This window comes from Ambystoma mexicanum, chromosome 6p (genome assembly GCF_040938575.1).
Source record: "Ambystoma mexicanum isolate Mex_15411 chromosome 6p, UKY_AmexF1_1, whole genome shotgun sequence".
NCBI lineage: Eukaryota > Metazoa > Chordata > Amphibia > Caudata > Ambystomatidae > Ambystoma > Ambystoma mexicanum.
Genome location: NC_090935.1, coordinates 371,801,284 through 371,821,394, shown reverse-complemented (window position 1 = coordinate 371,821,394; position 20,111 = coordinate 371,801,284). Strand labels below are relative to the sequence as shown.

Genomic DNA, 20,111 nt, shown 5'->3' with positions numbered 1-20,111 from the left:
AGTCGATGACGCTCGTCCTAGTTGCTCCCATGTGGGCAAGACAACCTTGGTTCCCACACCTACGCAGGATGGCGGTGTGCGAGCCCATCAAACCTCCGCCCTGGTACAACCTACTGTCCCAGCACCAAGGTCAAGCAGTGCATCAGCAACCCAACTCAATGAACCTGGCAGCATGGCTCCTGAGGTCATAGAGTTTGGACATCTCAATTTACCACAGAGGTGTATGGACATCCTAAAGGAATCTAGGAAACCACACACAAGGCACTGCTACTTTGACAAGTGGAAGAGATTCGTTATCTGGTGCCAGAGTAGACAAATCAACCCAGTTCATTGCACTCCTTCCACTATTGTTACATACATGCTCCACCTGCTAGATGCAGGATTGGTTTTTAACTCACTGAAAGTACACCTGGCAGCCCTGTCGGCATACACCACTTCCCATAACAAGGTCTCGTGGTGGAAAGTACCAGTAGTTAAAGCCTTCATGGAAGGAGTAAAGAGACTTCACCCGCCTATTTCAAACCCACCACCAGGGTGGGACCTTAATGTGGTGCTATCAAAGCTCATGGGCCCCCCTTTTGAGCCCAAGCATAAAAGCAGTCTCAAACACCTGACTTCTAAACGCACACACCCTAGGTTCTCACCTAAGTTTATATCTAAATTCCACGTAAAAACCAGTCCATCGAGCTTCCGGCTTTCTTCCAGGACCCTCAAAGCTCGGCTGAGGTGAAACTACACACCCTAGATGTGCGTAGGGCGGTCCTCTACTATGTAAATAAAACCAGACCGCTAAGGAAAACAGATCAACTGTTTGTCTCCGTAGCTACAGGCAGAGAGGGGGATCGCGTCTCTAAAGGTGCCATCTCGAAGTGGATTATTAACTGTATCCAGCTGTGTCACTCACTCTCTGAAAGAACTCTGCCTTTCACGCCAAGAGCCCACTCTACTAGAGGCATTGGGGCCACTCTGGCTTTCATTGCAAATGTACCCCTTGACACCATTTGCAAAGCAGCTACTTGGAGCTCTATTCACACTTTTACTCAGCATTAGTGCATTGACACCCATTCCAAGGCAGATACACAAGTGGGACAAGCGGTTCTAAGACACTTATTTGCTCATGACCCTTCTCACATCCCACCTCCTTCAGGTACTGCTCGCTAATCTATGCACAGCATGTGATCTAAGCAGATTCCACAAGCCTCAGAAGGGATACATTACTCACCGTAATCGTATTTCTGATGCTTGTATCTGCTTAGATTCACATGCGACCCACCCTTCCTCCCCTCTGAGAGAAGGTGCATGGTTGCTTTTAGTCTTACCTTTCTATCGATCTGCTTGGATTATCTGTACTCACGCTACTCCTCATGCTACCTCATGTCAGAAAAAATACAATCTGAGGATCCTAGACGCGTGAGGGATCTTGGGTACAGTGGACGTCACACTAGGGATAGTATTACTGGCACGCCCTGTGTCGACGCCCATTTTCGAGTTTCGAAAAACAAACTGTAATACTCCGCAGCTTCCACTAGATGTCGGCCTGTGCACAGCATGTGAATCTAAGCAGATACAAACATCAGAAATACGATTACGGTGAGTAATGTATCCCATATGTAAGAAGTGTTGCAGGCGCACAGAAAATACCCAAGGTTCATGATAGAGGACAAGCACTATCATTTCAAAGTACTCCCCTTCGGCATAGCCTCGGCGCCAAGTGTTTACGAAGGTACTGCCAGTGGCAGCAGTGCACCTGCACAGAGAATCCGTCCCGGTTTGCCCTTCCTTAACGACTGGCTCATAACAGGGGAGTCCTAAGGAATATGCCTTTTGAACACGCAAAAGACGATGGACCTCTTATTCAGCCTGGGATTCTCTATCAACGAGAAGAAATCCAGCCTAGAACCCAGTCAAGTCAAACAGTTTCTAGGGGCTCTAATTCAGACAGAAGAAAGTCTTGTCTTCCTCTCCAGCGAGAGGGTTCAAAACATGCTGTTTCAGATTCCTCAGTATGTAGCCGGTCGAGAGGTGACGGTTGTTAGGGAGAATTCTCTGTTTAGGCTGAATTTCCTAACCTAGTGAGTCCCCCAGCAGCTTTGCTGGATTTTTGGGGTTTATTTTTTTCTCCTGCCAAGAGTGAGACTCTTTTACCCTCACTCTTGGGCATGATCTGAGTGTGTTTCTTTGAATCTAGATGTGTTTAATGGGCTATGGGGTCTTATACTCCATAGGGCTTCATGTGTTTTTGTGATGTGTGTTACACAGCACCCTCAGTGCAGTGACACAGGGGTGTCATAGTGACCCCCCCAGTATAGACTCCATACCCTGGGACTGACTACTGTCTCCCAGGGCATGTAAAGTCACCATTGACTTTACTAGTCTTAAATTCTGAACAGAACCAGTGCAAACCATCATATTGTGGACGTACTGGCTGGGGCAATTCAATTGCCCCGGGGTCTGTTAGTCGAGGGGGCACGTCTCCGTCCCCCCTGATCGAGTTTTGGCTGGTGGCAGTGGATACTACTTTTTATATTCAACCGCGAATATTTTCCTATGGGATTTCCCATTGTTTTAGGCTACTATCTTTATTTAATTATTTACGGTAGCCTCGAACATACCGCCGGTTTATTTAATTAATATTAATTCTCCGGTTGGTATTTTTTGCCGAAACTTGATTCTAAAATGGCGTTTGTGTTCTCTTCTGTGACTCCAACCCAAGTCGAGCCCTTTGTTCCACTTTTTGGCGGGCTTCTCCACAGAAGCCCTCCAAAGTGGTGCCACTCTGTCTGGGGTACTTAGGAGGGGTGGAGGGGAATTTAGGCAACTCAAGTCGCACTCCATCCTGATTGGCCCACACCACTTAGCATGTTTGAGTGACAGCTAGGCTGAGTGAATGGGGGTTTTCTGCATAAAAGCAGGGCTTTGGGGACTGGAACTTCAGAAGTCGTCACAGGACCTAAGAATCTGACGAGGGAGAAGCTGAGCCGACCTGCCACGACACCACCACCGGTGGAGCCCTGCTGGACTGTCTCACCACTTTTTCCAACGACAGAGGAGATCTCCCGCCGGAGAGTCTTCTTCCTTTGACTGGTGGAGATAACCAGTTTCACCGTCTTTTTGCCTTCCCGACGTACCTCGTGGCCGCCTTGCCTGTGCCAAGCACCCCGGCAACCGGGATACCACGTTTTACCACGACCGCGAATCAAAGGTACCACCTTTAACCGGAAGACTCCGCGGCTGGTTTCTTCCCTGGTAGTGCAACGACCTTCATCTTTCCTCCAATTCGAGATCTTCTCTTCCCCTGGACGACGACGCAACTTGCACCCACTACCAGGAACAACTGCCACCGCTGGAGGATCCTTCCCACTTAAGGTACCGTGTCCCGCCTGGCTTCCCTTGCTACCGACTGTACGGGGTAGTTTTAGCCCCCGGCTTTCGAACCTGGGTTAGCCTGGGATACCCTGGCTAAACTTTCCTAAGCGCCTCTAAACTCTTTTTGAACCCTCTATAAGACTTTCTAAGCCTAGCGTAACTGTGTGATCTTGGGCGCATTTGTGCTCTGCTCTCTCTCTAAGAGGGGGCCCAGCCTTTGGACTTTGGCTCACCAGTGACTTTTGCTCTTCTGCCTTGCTAACAGTGTTCCTGAATCTTAGAGTGGTGTACCTTTCCATATTCTGTCTTTTTCCCTCCCTTTCTCACAAACTTATCAGAGTGCAATCTAGTTAAGCGCTCACCTCTGTATGAAAATAAGTGGTGTTTTACTGTGATTTGTCCGATAAGGGAAAAGGGGTGTATATATTACAATAGTAACTGTGTTTAGAAAATTTTACAATAAGAGTGCTGGAGTGTTTCAAACTGTGTTTTTTAATAAATAATTATATACTTTGATACCAAAGCTCTGGTCAGTGTTTGCTTGTATTATTGTATCTGGGTACCTATTGTGTATACTTTGCATACTGCCTAACTCTTCTTGAGGGAAGTCTGACTGCTCAGCCACAGCTACCAGGTAAATCTGGGTGGTACAGACTGCTACCAAGTGGGTTTACTGCCAACACCTGTAGTCTTAAATCTTTTGTAGTGGTCCCTAAGGAAACTGCACAGGTTTCTGCCTAACACTGGTACGCAAAGCCATGCGACTGTTGAGAATGATGGCATCCTACATTTACTTAGTTCCTCACGCGCGTCTGCTCATGCGCCCAATGCAAGAGTGGCTCAACAGCTTCTGGTGTCAGGCCAGTGGACAATGGGAGGATTTGGTTGTTGTCTCGCCAGCCCTAGTTATCTCTCTGCAGTGGTGGTCGAGGGAAAACCTCTTGAAGGGAAAGGCCTTCGCCACCCCCTCAGAAGAAGCCACTCTCACGACGGACACATCTCTCGCGGGGATAGGGTGGGGGGGGGAAATCACCTGCTTCAGCAGACGGTGCACGGTGTGTGGTCCCCAGAATTAGCATCCTACCACATAAATCTGTTGGAACTGTTAGCTGTATTCAAAACACTGAAAGCCTTTCAGACACAGTTACTGGGGAAGACGGTCCTGATCCTGACAGACAGCACCAGGGCCATGTACTATCTGAACAAGCAAGGGGGCACACACTCTCCAGGGCTATCCAAGTGGTCCTAGAACATTTGGAAATGGGCTCTCAAACACAGGATGTTCCTGTTGTCCCAACACGTCCCAGGGGAACTCCATGTTCTGGCAGACATGCTCAGCAGAGACTTCCCACTGCCCGAATACGAATGGTGACTACACAAAGACATCGTTTCCAACGTTTTCGCGCTATGGGGCTTCCCAGAGATCGGCTTGTTCGCAACTCTGGAGAACGCCCAATACCAAGATTACGCCTCCAGGTATCCCCAGAACGGATCCAAGGAGAACGGTCTCTGGGTTGTATGGACAGGGACATTTGTTTAAGTTCCCCCCCCCCCCCCCCGACTCCCCTCCGCAACAAGATCGTGCACAAGATGCACCAGAAACCAGTCACCATGATGTTGGTGGCCCCCATGTGTTCCCACCAGCAATGGTTCTCTGATCTGATGGAGATGTCCCTATCTCCTCCAATGAAACTACCTTGCCCGTAAAACATGTTATCACAGGACAAGGGGAAGACACTGCACCCATGCCTGCAAACCTTGAATTTAGCGGCCTGTCTCCTGAGGTCATAGAGTTCGGGCACATACAACTCCCTCTGAGTTGCATGGACATACTTGGGGAGGCGAGAAAACCGAACACCCAATATTGCTACTCCAGTAAATGTAAACGCTTTATCTGGTGCAACTCCAAGTGCATGAATCCCATTGACTGCTCTCCTACACACATTGTGTTGTACCTGACTCACTTACTGGACTCATGTCTGGTCTTTAATTCCCTGAAAGTTCATCTAGCTGCTCTCAGCCTGCACTACATCACAACAGAAGATTTTGTGGTGGAAAGTACCAGCTATTAAGGCTTTCATGGAAGGGGTTAAAATAATTAATCCCCCCATTTCTAACCCGGCTTGCAAATGTGGTATTGACTAGACTTATGGGATCTCCCTTTGAGCCTATGCATAAGGCAAGTCTCAAGGTTCTTGCATATAAAACAGCCTTCCGAGTGGCTATCACTTCTGTAAGAAGTGTTAGTGGACTACAGGCCCTTTCAGTTCTAGACCCTTTTGTTGCAGTCCACAGAGATAAGGTGGTTCTGTGCACTCACCCTCGATTTGCGCCTACATTTATTTCCAAGTTCCATGTGAGCCAATCACTAGAACTGCCTACTTTCTTTCAGAACCCCACTAAAGTGGCCGAAAGAAGCCTACACACAGATGTGCACAGGGCAGTCATGCGTTACCGGGAAAGAACTAGGCCACTGAGAAAGGCAAATCTGTTGTTCGTCTCAGTGCCAGCTGGTAGAGAAGGGGATCCTGTCTCTAAATCAGCCATCTCAAGGTGGATTGTTAATTGCATCACACTCTGTTACACTCTTGCTAAGAGAGAACTGCCATTCAACCCTAGAGCACATTGTACTCGTGGCACTGGAGCTTCCATAGCATTCATTGCAAATGTTCCCCTAGAGTCCATTTGCAAAGCGGCAACCTTGACTTCTGTACACACCTTTACAAAACACTATTGCCTAGACACTCAATCTAGGTCCGATTCTCAGGTGGGACAAGCAGTACTAAGACATCTTTTCACTACTGTTCCTTCTCACAACCCACGTCCAACTCCGAGTACTGCTCACTAGTCTGTGTACAGCATTTGATTCTAAGCAGATTAACAAGCATCAGAAGACATGCATTACTCACCGTAATAGCTCTTCTGTTGATTGTATCTGCTTAGATTTGCATGCGCCCACCCTTCCTCCCCTCTCGGGTGGAAGGAACATAGACGTCTTACTACTACTTTCTTTCTTTATGTACTCACTCACGATAGTCATAAGGCTCCCTCATGGCAGAAAAAATACAATCGGTGGACCTCGACGCGTGAAGGATTTTCGGTACACTACACGTTAGGGATAGTGTTACAGGCACTCCCATGTCGACGTCCTCTTTTGATGCTCGAAAGACAAGGTGCAATACTCTGTGGTTATCACTGGATGTCGGACTATATGCACAGCATGTGAATCTAAACAGATACAATCATCAGAAATGCTATTACGTGAGTAATGCATGTCTTCTCAGTACTGATAGTCTGAAGAACTGTTCAAAAGAGAAAGTGAAGCTGAAGGCTTTACTTCCTTTCAAAAAGTAAGAACAGGTTAAAAAACAAAGCAAAAAGATTAGGGGTCCATAGAAAGTATGGATCGGAAGTTGCCAAAAGAGTAATCTTTCCTAACAACATACACTGCAAAGACCTTCCGGGAACACTTATTTCTTTTGTTCATAAGATGAAGGGTGATGTTTCGTAGTCTCGTTTGAGGTCATGCAGTGCAGAGCATCAGTCGGTGGAAAGGTCCCCTTAGTGTATGGAAAACAGGAAGCACTGCAAGAGATCCTGCTCCCCAAGTGGCCCCAACAGGAGCCACTATTATATTGATTCTCCAGAGCTACCTTTTTCAACCCAATCGTCCATTCCAGAGGAATGGGAATGGTTTTATAAAAAAAGATGCTTGACAGGGCTGGTAGTACAGCACATCGATCACCCACATGAGAAATGGACGAACTTAACTTGAATACTTTTTTTTTAAAACGCTCATTATTGGCATTTTATAATAACAACCCCAGATCTTCTAACTCCTCTCCCCCTCCCTCTTCCCCAATACCCTCCCCTAGACACATTTAATAACTTTAATTGAACAGTTTCAACAAATTCCTGACCCCGCCCACTCCCCTCTACCCCCACCTTCCTGTGTCTGAGTAGCCCTCCAGCTCCGACTCCCTCCAATGGTCACACCATGCAGTCCTTCAGCGTCTATGGTATCCTTGAGGATTGGGCGGTTCCACCACTAGTTCGCTAGTTCATATCATCCTCCTTACCCCCTCACATTCCCACCCCTAGCTATGTTTCTTCACAGTGGTCGTAAATCGTTGTCCTTTGACTGGTCATTTAGCAATTGGGTCCAGTGAATCGTTACATCCTCTCTTTCTGTCTCTTAGTCTACATTCTGTAGAACCGTTAGTTCCGCCAAACCCCACCTCCGCATATCCTTCCACCATAGGTTGATCGTCTGGCCCTGCAGGCATTTCCACGCGATCACCATTCTGCACTTAGCCAGTACTAGCAGAAACCGGACCATTCTGTTCTGTATTCTGTGTCTTTTTCCCCCTGTAAACTTACCCCATAGACAAGTTTCCAGACAAATTTCCAAGCTGGTTCCCAGCACCCCATTAACTCTTTTAAGAACCTCGTCCCAATACTCAGCTATTATCCTGCACTCGCATGCCATATGCCAAAACCCTGCCTGCGCCGTACCACATCTAGGACATTCATCCGATAGATCTCCGTTCATTGCCCGTAGTACCACCGGGGTAACATATACCCTATGTAAAATATTAAATTGAACCAACTGAAAACGGGCGTTCCTTGATGTCTTCCGGACCAAATCCCAGATCTGCGCCCATTCTTTTCCTGATATTGGGCGCACCATGTCCACCTCCCACTTCTCCTTGACCTTCAGCTCCCCCTCTGCATTCCCCTCCCGAAGGGCCTTATAGATCCGTGTGCGTCCTACCCCCTGTCTGGTCTAGCAATACTCGGAGCACCGGACACGGCTCCGGCTCCTCTGGAATTCCTTCCCATATCTCTGCCAACCTACAAACCACTGCCCCATACGCTAGAAAAAAAACCTGCAATAAGTCAAACTTCCGGCACCAATCCTTGCAGGTGAGTAGTTTCCCGCCTTCAAAGAAATCCCCCACCGTTTCACATCCCTTCTCATAACTTGAATATTTAATGACAAGCAGAGTTGATACTTGTGAATGTAACCATTCACACATTGAATGTCAATAGACCTCAACATCGATTAAAAAGGACCAATCAAATTACTTAAGATTTATTGAAGAGACAGATTTTAGCAATACTACTTCAATACATGACAAACAGAAATAGCAATTAGAAGTGTATTATTGTAAACAAAGCCCTGCCTAGACAAATCCTGGGTTGGGTGAAACTAGTGGCCATGGAGTCTGCTTTGCTTTACTAGCTTTGCAATAGTAATATGTAATTGCATTGTGATATTAATATGTGATGTTAATATGTGATGCAAATATTTCAATTGGTTATGCGATACCAATATTGAACACTGTTGGCCATGTGACACCAACATTAAGCTATTTGATATACACTTTGTATTGGTCATGTGATAGTTTGATTGGACCATGTATAATATGTGTTATGTCAGAAGACGGAATCAGACAAAGATGGCATTTCAAATTCAAGATTTTATTTATTTTAAAAGCAACCGACTTGTATATCCCTATTAATAAATGTGTTGCCCTATGTAACTGAATTCTAACTGGGGTGCTCCTCTTCGGGGTGGTTGTCACTCAAGAATCAGTCCTTTATCTAAAACTATACTTCGGATATATTGTGTCCTCCCACGTATTCCTCATTTTAGATAATCTGCCAGCTTGCTGCTTCTTTCTTCGGGAAAACTTTTTGCCAGAGGGCGCTATGCTCGAGGCCGTGTAGTTTTAGTCCCTCGAGGGCCACCGTCGATTGTCGACATCATCCGTCGTATAAAAGGCTCGAACCGCGGCCGTTGCTCTCAGTTCCGTTTTTCCGAGCTTCTGCTTCGTGTTTCGAAACGCCGCATCAGTTCTTTCTTTGAAAATGTCTTCATCTTCAACTCCTACCACACCCAAGACAGGTTTTAAAAAGTGTCTAAAGTGCGGAAGGAAGATATCCGTTATGGGTCCTCACCGTAATTCCCCTTGGTGCCTCAGCCCTGACCACCTGGTCGGCGAGTGCGGTTCGTGTCAGGCGATGTCGAATAAGGCTCTTAAGGAACGCCATGGTAAGCTAGCGGTGGGAGAGGAGTCTTAAGTTTGTAAAAAGACAAAAATAGAGTAGAAAATCTCGTCACGGGTAGAGGCGGTAGAGGTCGAAGAGTCGCTCGAGGAAATCTTCCTCCTCTTCATCTAAAAAATCGAAGACGCAACGTCACAAATCTTCTTCTTCCTTCTCACCTGACAGAAGGTTAATTTCATGTCTTTTTAAGCATGATTCCCCAAAAAAATAGGAGGCCTTTAGCGCTTCAATGCTAAAGATTTTTGAGAAGGCGGCCCGACCCCCTCAGAAAAGTCTTGTGAAGAGCATGCCCCTGTCCACTCCAAGAGTGACAGAGGGAAATATAAAACTGTACACGCAGAATCTGACTAAGTAGAGGGCGTTCTCGGAGGATGATTCTCCAGCGCCTCATGAAACAAGAGAAAAACCTTTGGCGCACAAATCAATGTTAACAGAGGACAAAATGGTGTCCTCGTCATCAAAGTCAGGCATTGACTCGACACGTCCTTCGTCGAAGCCAAAGATGGCGTTGATACCTTCGACCACAGTGTGGAAGCCGCTCTCGACGACATCAATGCCTTCCTCAATGACATTGAGGATTCCTTCGAGCATATCAAAGCCAGCCTCTACTCCATTGACACGTTCGACACCTTTGTCGGGGAATTCTTTAATACCGATACCCAAAGCGACATTGATGGCTAAACCTAGGTCAATGCCGCCACCTTTACCTGAAAAAATCTTCCATCCTCAGCCCAGGCAGGAATTTTTTGAATCTGTCTTCTATTTTTGAAGAACAATCCTCTGATGAAGAAATTACATCAGCTGGTGTTAAATTTGGGACAAGAGAAGTTCCCGAAGAATTAATAGACACAAGTACCAAAATGGCCGACCTTTATGACTGCCTACAATCGGCCAGTGGCCTAGGTACCTCACCTGAGGTAGAATTTGAAAGACCAGACCTACTGACCACGCGGAATCTGCATATAGGAACCTCGTGGGAAGAGTCATCGACTTCATGGGGTGGAAGACGGTGTCCCCGAGTTACGACCAAGATGACATGACAGATATTATTGATGAAGGACCTCAGAGGGATCCGATCCTTCCTTTCCACAAAGCTCTACAAAAGAGAGTTATGGCAAATTGGGAAATCCCAGAATCTTTACCAGATGTAAATAAAACATTTTTGGGAAAGTATAGACCTTCTCCATCCAGAGTATCTGTCTAAGCACCCTTCACCTGAGAGCTTGGTAATTCATGCTGCAACAGCAAATAAGCAATCAGCTTATCCCTCCATGCCCCCTGACAGGGACAATAAAAAGATTGATGCTTGGGCGAGGAAAGTGTTCACTTCGGGCAGTATGGCCCTTAAATCTACTAATGTGACTTGTACATTAGCTAGATTTACTTACACCCTGTGGGACTGCATGAATGCAGCGGCTGAACACATGCCGGAGGGTGAGGAACGGGATGGTTTCCTGGCGATAGTAAAAGATGGAAAGGAGACTATGGAGGAGTGCCTCAAGTCAGGACTGGACACTGCTGATAGTGTGAGCAGGTCCATGGCGGATAGCACGGTTTTACGCAGATTTGCTTGGCTGAGAAAATCTGGTTTTGCATCTGATGTACAGTCCAGGTTACTCAATATGCCCTTTGGCGGCTTGAGGTTGTTCGTCAGTAAGGCTGACGAGAGATTGGAGAAGCTGCAGACCTCAAAAGCGGCAGCAAAATCACTCAGCGCCGCTATAAAACAGCCTCAAGAACACTCTTATGCAGGCTCATCCTCGTGGAAGAGTTGCCCTTTTCGCTTCTATTCCTCCTTTGGAAAAGGGAGGGGGCAGGCCAGTCAGAGAGGCCAACAGAGAAAACCGTTTTGTGGTGGAAAAGGGAGAAGTGCTAGATCAGCCACAACAGTGGCTACTACCTCCTCAGCCATTGTTGCAGCTGCTGCAAAGCCACTTTGAGGTCTTAACCCACAAAACCCCAGTGGGAGGCAGAATCACTCGGTATCTGGACGAATGGTGGGGCATTACATCAGATGCCTTGGCACTAGAGATAGTGACCAATGGTTACTGCCTTCCTTTTCTTTAAAGACCAGAAGATCATCCACCTGGAGCCAATTCTGTAAATATTCCAGACCGCTCCTTGTGTAGGAGATTTTAACCCTGCTAGAGAAAGGTGCAATAGAACATGTAAATGTAGTGGAGAGGAACAAGGGTTGGTACTCCCCTTATTTCCTAATCCCCAATAAAGACGGAGGATTGAGACCCATCTTGGACTTAAGAAACTCAAACAAGTTCCTCAGGAAGGACAAGTTCAAGATGGTGACCCTTTCTCAAATCCTTCAGGCTCTTCAGCTTCAGGACTGGCTGGTTTCATTGGACCTTCAGGATGCTTACTTTCATGTGCCAATCCATCTCAAGCACAGAAGGTACCTGAGGTTTGCAATTGGCGGATCTGACTATCAGTTTCGAGTTCTGCCATTTGGGCTGACCTCCGCTCCGAGGGTTTTCACCAAGCTTATGGCTGTAGTGGCAGCGAGTCTCAGGAGAGGAGGGATTCATGTCTACCCTTACCTGGGCGATTGGCTAATCAGGGCAAGTTCACCAGAACGAGCCCAGGGACACTTGACCATGACCTGCCACTTCTTACACAGACTGAGCTTCTCCCTCAATTACAAGAAGTCACAAATGATTCCAAGCCAAAGACTCCAATTCATCAGAGCAGTCCTGGATACTACCTCAGGGAAAGCCTCGCCTCCCGAGGAGAGAGCTCACCACATTATGCAGATGGTAATGAAATTTCAAAATGCCCAACATCTACCGGCTTTCGACTTTCTAAGGTTACTAGGCCTCATGGCATCCTGCATTTTTCTGGTGCCAGAGGCTCGATTTAGGATGAGATCCCTTCAATGGGCCCTCAGGACTCAATGGTCCCAGTTTTCGGGGGAGATGTCAGATCTTCTGCAAGTCTCGGCCAAAGTAGCTCAAGATCTTCTATGGTGGGCTTGCAAGGAAAATATCCCCAAGGGGGAACAGTTTTGGCAACCATGGCCGGAAATAACAGTAGTGACGGACGCCTCACTCACGGGGTGGAGAGCCCACACTAACGATCTGACAATCAGCAGTCGTTGGTCTATATTGGAGTCCAAACTACACATCAACCTTTTGGAGCTGAGGGCAATCAGACTAGCGCTGAAGGCCTTCCTACCCTCTGTACAGGGAAAGAATGTCCTAATAATGAAGGACCACACAGTGGCCATGTATTACCTCAACAAAAGAGGAGGCGTAGGATCACTCCCACTGTGCAGAGAAGCAATGCAGCTCTGGTTCTGGGCAATGCAAGAATGAATCTCTCTATCGGCGATTCATCTAGCCGGAGCGTAAAACACGGCGGCAGATGCTCTGAGCAGGCAGAGCACAGTCTCCCACGAATGGGAACTAGCTCTGGAAGTCCTTCAAGAGATCTTCGCCCTTTGGGGAACCCCTCACATGGATCTGTTTGCGACTGGTACCAACCGAAAGTGCGAACTGTACTGTTAAGGGAATTTCCCCTGAGAGGAGCTGTAGGGGACGCGTTTGTGGTGGACTGGATATTTCCACTACTATATGCGTTCCCTCCAGTCCCCGTGATTCCTGAAGTAATCAGGAGGTTTAGAAAGTTCAGGAAAAACATGATCGTAATTGCCCCGGATTGGGCCAGGAGAACGTGGTACCCAGACCTTCTGGACATGTCCATCTGCCCTCCAATACGTCTTCCACAAAGAGAGGATCTCATCTCGCAAAGGGAAGGTCAAGTTCTCCATCCAGAGGTCAAAGCTCTCAGCCTTCACGCTTGGCTTCTGAGAGGCTGAGATGTAAGGATTGGGACCTTCCGTGCGAGGTTATGGAAATTTTGTTTTCGGCTAGAAGGCCAGCAACAAAATCCTTGTACCGGTGTCATCGGAAGAAATTCAGTAACTGGTGCAGGGATAAGAATGTGGATCCTTTTCAATGCAGCACTCCCATGGTGCTTTCCTTTCTTTTATATTTGGCCAACTCGTGGCTCCAAGTTGGTACTATTAAAGGATATTTGGCAGCGCTATCTATCTTCAAGCGCTCCTCGAAGAAGTTTCATATTTTAAGATGCCTTTAGTTGTCCAATTTCTTAAAGGGTTAACAAATGTGTTCCCTCCAACACCTTTTCAGGTTCCCATTTGGGACTTAAATTTAGTTTTAAAATTTCTTGTGTGCCCCTTTTGAGCCTTTTTTTTTTTTTTTTTTTAGCGCATTCTTAAGGCTTCTAAAATTTAAAACTGTTTTACTAGTGGCTTTAACTTCAGCCCACAGGGTGAGTGAGTTGCAGGCGCTCTCTTGTAAGCCTCCTCACACTATTTTCCACAAGGATAAAGTTATTTTGAAGGTCAAACCTTTTTTTCAGATTTCCATCTGTCACAAAAGATTACTTTACCTTCCTTTTACCCTCGTCCGCAAACTAGTAAAGAGGAGGAAAGGTTCCACAGGCTAGACCCTAAAATGGCTCTCCGCTTCTATATCTCTAGACTTTGAAAGGTTTAGACAAATTGATGAGTTATTTGTCGGTTACACTGGACACAAATTGGGCCTTGGTGTGTCCAAACAAACCTTATCCAGATGGATAATCCTAGCAATATCTGAATGTTACAGGTTGGCTGCGAAAGAGCCTCCAGATGGATTAAGGGCTCATTCAACCAGGGGTATAGCAACTTCCACAGCTCTTCAGAGGGGTGTTCCTGTGCAGGACATTGCGCAGTGGCCACCTGGTCATCCATGCACACCTTTGTAAAACATTGTTTAGACTCCACTTCTTACCAATGAGGCCTTTTTGCAACAGCCGTCCTTCATTCAGTACATAATTAAAAACTCTGGTCCTCCCTCCTCCAAATTACTACTGCTGTGGGAGTCTATCTAAGATGAGGAATACGTGGGAGGACACAATCCATTCGAAGAACAAGTTACTTACCAACTGTAACATTCTTTCAACTGGATGTTCCTCCCACGTATTCCTCATCGACCCTCGCAACCTACCCCTCTGTACAGTTTTTACGCTTTTTGCACTTCTACTTCCTTAAGAGCCTGACATCCTTCGATGCCTGATGCAACTGATGCGACCATGAACACCAAAAAAACAGAACTGAGACTAATGGGCGCGGCTCGAGCCCTTTATACGACACTCAACGGTGGCCCTCGAGGGACTAAAACTATGCGGCCTCGAGCACATCGCCCTCTGATGAAAAAAAATCTGAAGAAAGAAGCGGCAAGCTGGCAGATTATCGAAGATGAGGAATACGTGGGAGGAACATCCTGTCGAAAGAACGTTACAGTTGGTAAGTAACTTGTTCTTCTCTGACTCTACCACTAACCAAAGGTATTCAGCAACCAGAAATGCAACCAGTAGTATGTCTCCCTTCTCCTGGTCCAGGCTTCTAATGATCTCTGTCTCATGGCCACTGGCCAGGAACCAAAGACCACACAATATAGAGGGTCCTCTGGCGCCAGGCTCATGAATAAGTGTGCACTACACACTTTTAGTTTTGTGCAAGGTGCCGGTCTCCCCTGCAGGGGCCTCCACGTGCATCCAGTTCGGGCGTGGCCTTGAGAAGGAGCTGGGCTGCACGTTCAGCGTCCTTTAGGAGTGGCAGGGTGGGACCATGAGTCAGAACTAAGGGGGCGTGGCCGTAGCCAGGCTATTTAAGCCTGCCCCACCCGCAGGCAAGCGCTTCGTGTTAATCTGCTTATGGCAGTGTAACGCTCACCGCCGCCTGAGTGCATCCTTAACTGTTTCCAGTTACCACAGGCAGCGCGCATCCTTACCTGTTTCCAGCTACCGCAGGCAGAGCGCATCCTTGCCTGTTTTCAGCTTACGGCAAGCCTTATGGTAGACCCAGGCATTCTTCCGCTTGGAGACCTCCGGAACGCAATGTTCAAGCCAAAATCATTCCACCACGAGCAATCCATCGGAAGACAGAACCTGCAAGAGAAAGATATAAAGACAGGTTAGAATTCGCAAAAGACATTACCTTTAAGGTTGCGCTTTGACAAATCCTTGCGCTAGACCTTAAATCAACATCCGCCTTCCGTCGGAGTATTGCGAACTCCATTCTCTTCTCATTGGATCCCGCTTCATGCACCAAGACATTATCAAAAGGATACGGACAATAATCAAGACTCAATACTAGGATATTAAAAAGCCAAAAGACACTTACCTTATGAGTGGTTCAGCCACCGCCGGTCTGGGCTGCCACGCACATGGGCTAGTGAAGGAACTCGGTCCATCAAACGCGCCCCTGAAGTGAGAAGCAGGACGGAGAGCTCGCCATCAATAAACAGGTGAAACCATATGGATCAGCACATGCTCACCACATACTGGGAAGAAGGGTTAGAGAGAGACAGCAATCATATTCCAGCATTCTCACGCTATCTCATATCCTCGCAGGGGCAGTGCCAACAACCAGCACAGCCCATAGCACACGAGCAGGGGAAGAAGCCTGACAAGGGCAATCCACTTCAAGGGAGGGCTGCAACTATGCCCCAACATCCCCGCAGATACCAGTTGAGCGTAACACTCTGGTAACCATTGTGATAAGTCTGTGTAACTCCTGTGATGAATCTGATGAACTCCTCACTGTTTTCCTGGCGGTGATCTCCCCCCATGTGGCCAGGGGACGGCAGCTGCAACCTGACCCTGATGGTGGCTGTATGAAGGGTGGGGGGGTGAACCTTCAGGGAAATGCCCTGAGTCCATCGGGTGAGACACAGTATCCCCCCATACTCTTTCTAATGGCCCATTGTGATAGCTTCCCTCTTTCACCCCCAGGGAATGATGGAAAGCATTGGTCACAATACAAAGGCCAACTCTCAACTAACCGGCCTTGTAAAATTATGTAAGACACTTTTCCCAGCTCCTCAAACTCTTCTTCCAAACATATTGTGACTTTAAAACCCATGAAAAACATTATTTCCAAAATTCGCTAAAAGGGACTACTATTCATACAATACTGGGACGAAGAAGAGAGGAGTAATGATAATCACTTCCCACTATCGTCAGTCTAGTCCTTCCCCAAAACCTAATGGCCAGAGCCAATTAAAAAGGTAGAAAGACTCGGGAAAGAGTCAGAGGCTCTTCCTGAAGGACCTGGCTGCAGAATTCATGCGACAGAAAGAAGGAACTGCTAACAGCTGTTGGTGCCACAGAAGAGGGGAACCCTTGCTCCTCACTGCCTGTTAGGCAGAAACCTGTGCAGTTCCCTTAGGGACCACTGCAAAAGATTTAGGACTACAGGTGGTTGGCAGTAAACCCAATTGGTAGCAGTCTGTACCACCCAGATTTACCTGGTAGCTGTAGCTGAGCAGTCAGACCTCTCTCAAGATGAGTTAGGCAGTATATAGAGTATACACAATAGGTACAGAGATACAGTAGCACAAGCAAACACTGACCAGAGCTTTGGTGTAAAAGTATATAATTATTTATTTAAAGACACACGTGTAAATTACCCTAGCACAAAAAGAGGTAAGTAAATTCAACACACAGTCAATATTATATACAACCCTAATTACTTACTAGACAAGTCTTAGTGAGAAACACCACTTATTTTCAGACAGAGGTGAGCGCTTAACCTAAGATGGCACTCTAATAAGTTATATAAAAAGGGAGGAAAAAGGCAGAGTTATGGAAGCACTCAATTTCAATACTTTTCAAAGGACCACAGTGAGGCAGGTTAGGCAAAGTCTACTGGAGAGCAAGGAAGTTCAAATGCCAGGCCCACTCTTAGAGAGAGCAAGCAAAATGTGTCCAGTATCACACTGGGGTTATGCCCAAAGAGTCTTTGTAGATAGTTCACAAAAGATTGAGATCAAGTCAGGAAAAGTTAGTTAACAGGCCCCAGGCTAACCCAGGTTAGAAAGTCGAGGATTTACTGTCACCCCGAACGATCTGTCGCACGGGACACAGTACCTGAAATGGGAAGAACGCTCCAGCGGGGGCAGTTGCAAGTCGGTGTTTCGTCCAGAGGAAAAGGAGGTCTCGACGTGGAGGAAAGATGAAGGTCGTTGCACTGCCAGGGAAGAAACCAGCCGCAGAGTTTTCCGGTTACAAATTACTAACCTTTTCTTTGCGGTAGTGGTAAACCGTGGTATTCCGGTTGCTGGGGTGCTTGGCACGGGCACGAGATGGTCCAGGAAGGCGAAAAGATGGGCAGACTGGTTACCCCCACCAGTCAAAGGAAGAAGACTCTCCGGACTGGAGATCTCCTCTGTCGTCGAGAAAAGTGGTGAGACGGTTCAGCAGGGCTCCACCGGTGGTGTCGTCGTTGCAGGTCGGCTCGGCTTATCCCTCCTCAGATTCTTTAGGTCCTGTGGCGACTTCTGAAGTTCCAGTCCCCAAAGCCCTGCTTTTATGCAGCAAACCCCCATTCACTCAGCCTAGCTGTCACTCAAACATGCTAAGTGGTGAGCCGGGCGGCTCACCACTTGGGCCAATCACACAAGAGTGCGACTTGAGTTACCAAGGTAACTCAGTCCAGGGTGCCTAAACCCCCTCCTACACCCCCTGTGGTACCCAGACAGAGTGGCACCACTTTTGGAGGCTTCTGTGGAGAAGCCTGCCAAAAAGTGGAACAAAGGTCTCGACTTTGGTTAGAGTCACAGAAACGAACACAAACGCCATTTTAGAATCAAGTTTTGGCTAAAAATACCAACTGGAGAATAAATATTAATTAAATAAACCGGCGGTATGTTCGAGGCTACTGTAAATAATTAAATAAAGATAGTAGCCTAAAACAATGGGAAATCCCATAGGAAAATATTTGCGGTTGAATATAAAAAGTAGTATCCACTGCCACCAGCCAAAACAGACCCTGGGGAAATCGAATTGCCCCAGCCAGTACGTCCACAATATGATGGTTTGTACTGGTTCTGTTCAGAATTTAAGACTAGTAAAGTCAATGGTGACTTTACATGCCCTGGAGAGACAGTAGTCAGTCCCAGGGTATGGAGTCTATACTGGGGGGGTCACTAAGACACCCCTGTGTCACTGCACGGAGGGTGCTGTGTAACACACATCACAAAAACACATGAAACCCTATGGAGTAAAAGACCCCATAGCCCATTAAACACATCTAGATTCAAAGAAACACTCTCTAATCATGCCCAGGAGTGAGGGTAAAAGAGTCTCACTCTTGGCAGGAGAAAAAAATAAACCCCAAAAATCCAGCAAAGCTGCTGGGGGACTCACTAGGTTTGGGAAATTAGCCTTTACAGAGAATTCTCCCTAACACTGCCTCACTGCCAAAGGGGAGTTGAAAGTTACCTACAGGCTGTGTACTGAAAGGGAAGCCATGGAGGGAGATTCCAGTGCATGCTGCAGCAGAGCTACAAAGGGAGATGCAGATGTTTCCATTTACGCCAGGGCTCCTGAATGTGAAGCACACCCACAAAGCAGAGGAGGCCTCTGGGCATGGAAGCGGGTCGCTGCTTGTGAGCTGGGAGGACCGTGGAGATGACAGGAACATTGCAGAAGCTCCTGGAGGTATGCTTGGCGAAGCAGCAGACTTCACCCTGGGCCGAGAAGGAGAGCTTGTGTGTGACTGCAGAGCCATGCCAGGTGCTGGGGAAACGTTTGCACACTCCAAACTGGAAAGTAGAGGAAGAAGCCATACGGAAAGGATGCAACAAATGTCACGAACGCTGGAGAAGATCAGAGAGTCTGCTTAAAGCAGCTGGGGACCCCGGGCCATTCCAACAACTGCACCAGCAAGTGATTGAAAGGTAAAAGATTGGTATTGCAGAATATATACAATTCCAAGTTTGTTTGAATGCAGCCAAGGCAAAGACAAGGTATAAAAGCAAAATCCCAATCAAAAAATGAATCGTGAGATGCCAATGTGGGGAAAGAAGTGTGAGCAAGTACATTTGAGCAGAATATTACCACAGATGGATATCAGGCGTCACATGGTATATGCTATTGTTGTACTCTCAAGAACTGTGAAATGCATAAGAGCTCTGGCAGGTGAATACCCCATACAGCGGAAATTGAAACTTAGAGCTGTGAAAGACTTAGGGGAAGACCTGGCAGATGAGTATACCAGGTAATCTGCAGAGATACTAGAACGTAATCCTACATCTCATCCCTTTTCCTCCATACTCCATGGGCATCCCTCGCTATGGACAGTAAGAGAAGCATTTTCACCAAAACCAGCCTTTCCTGGGTAAAGGTAGCTGCGCAGCAGAGGCGTGGCCCGGGGAGCACGCACTCCCATGGCTCCGCACTGCAGCACCACACCTCAGTTCTCTTTTCCACAATGATTGGAGGGAACCTGCTTCACCTCCGCTGGTGGTTGAGGCCTTTGCCCTCTTAATTCCACACGCTTTTCCTTCCCCGGGGACCCCGGTCCAACTACGTTTTTCTAATTTTTCTATTTTCTTTAACAATTGTGGTATACACCAGCCTCCGTTGCCTTGCCCCTCCCCAGCGCATGTCGGCCCTGACGGGCTTCAGTAGGTGCCTTTCCTGCGACTGATCCTTTACGGCGTCGGACCCACACATGCCCTGCCTTAAATATCTTGTTGAAGATCACAGCTGGGACGGTTGTCCAGCATACAGCGCCATTACTCCGCGGTCACTCCAAAACTGGCTTGTTAGGTGGAGGGAGCTTTTCTTCAGGTCTCTGCCCGAACACATCT

At 47.3% G+C, this 20,111-nt stretch overlaps 1 protein-coding gene across 1 annotated transcript in view; it reads left to right on the top strand.

Annotated features, from left to right (window-relative positions):
- The window catches only part of NUP155 (nucleoporin 155), a 1,628,423-nt gene that overhangs the window by 1,349,021 nt on the left and 259,291 nt on the right, over positions 1–20,111 (top strand). The gene's annotated exons all lie outside the window — the stretch shown is intronic.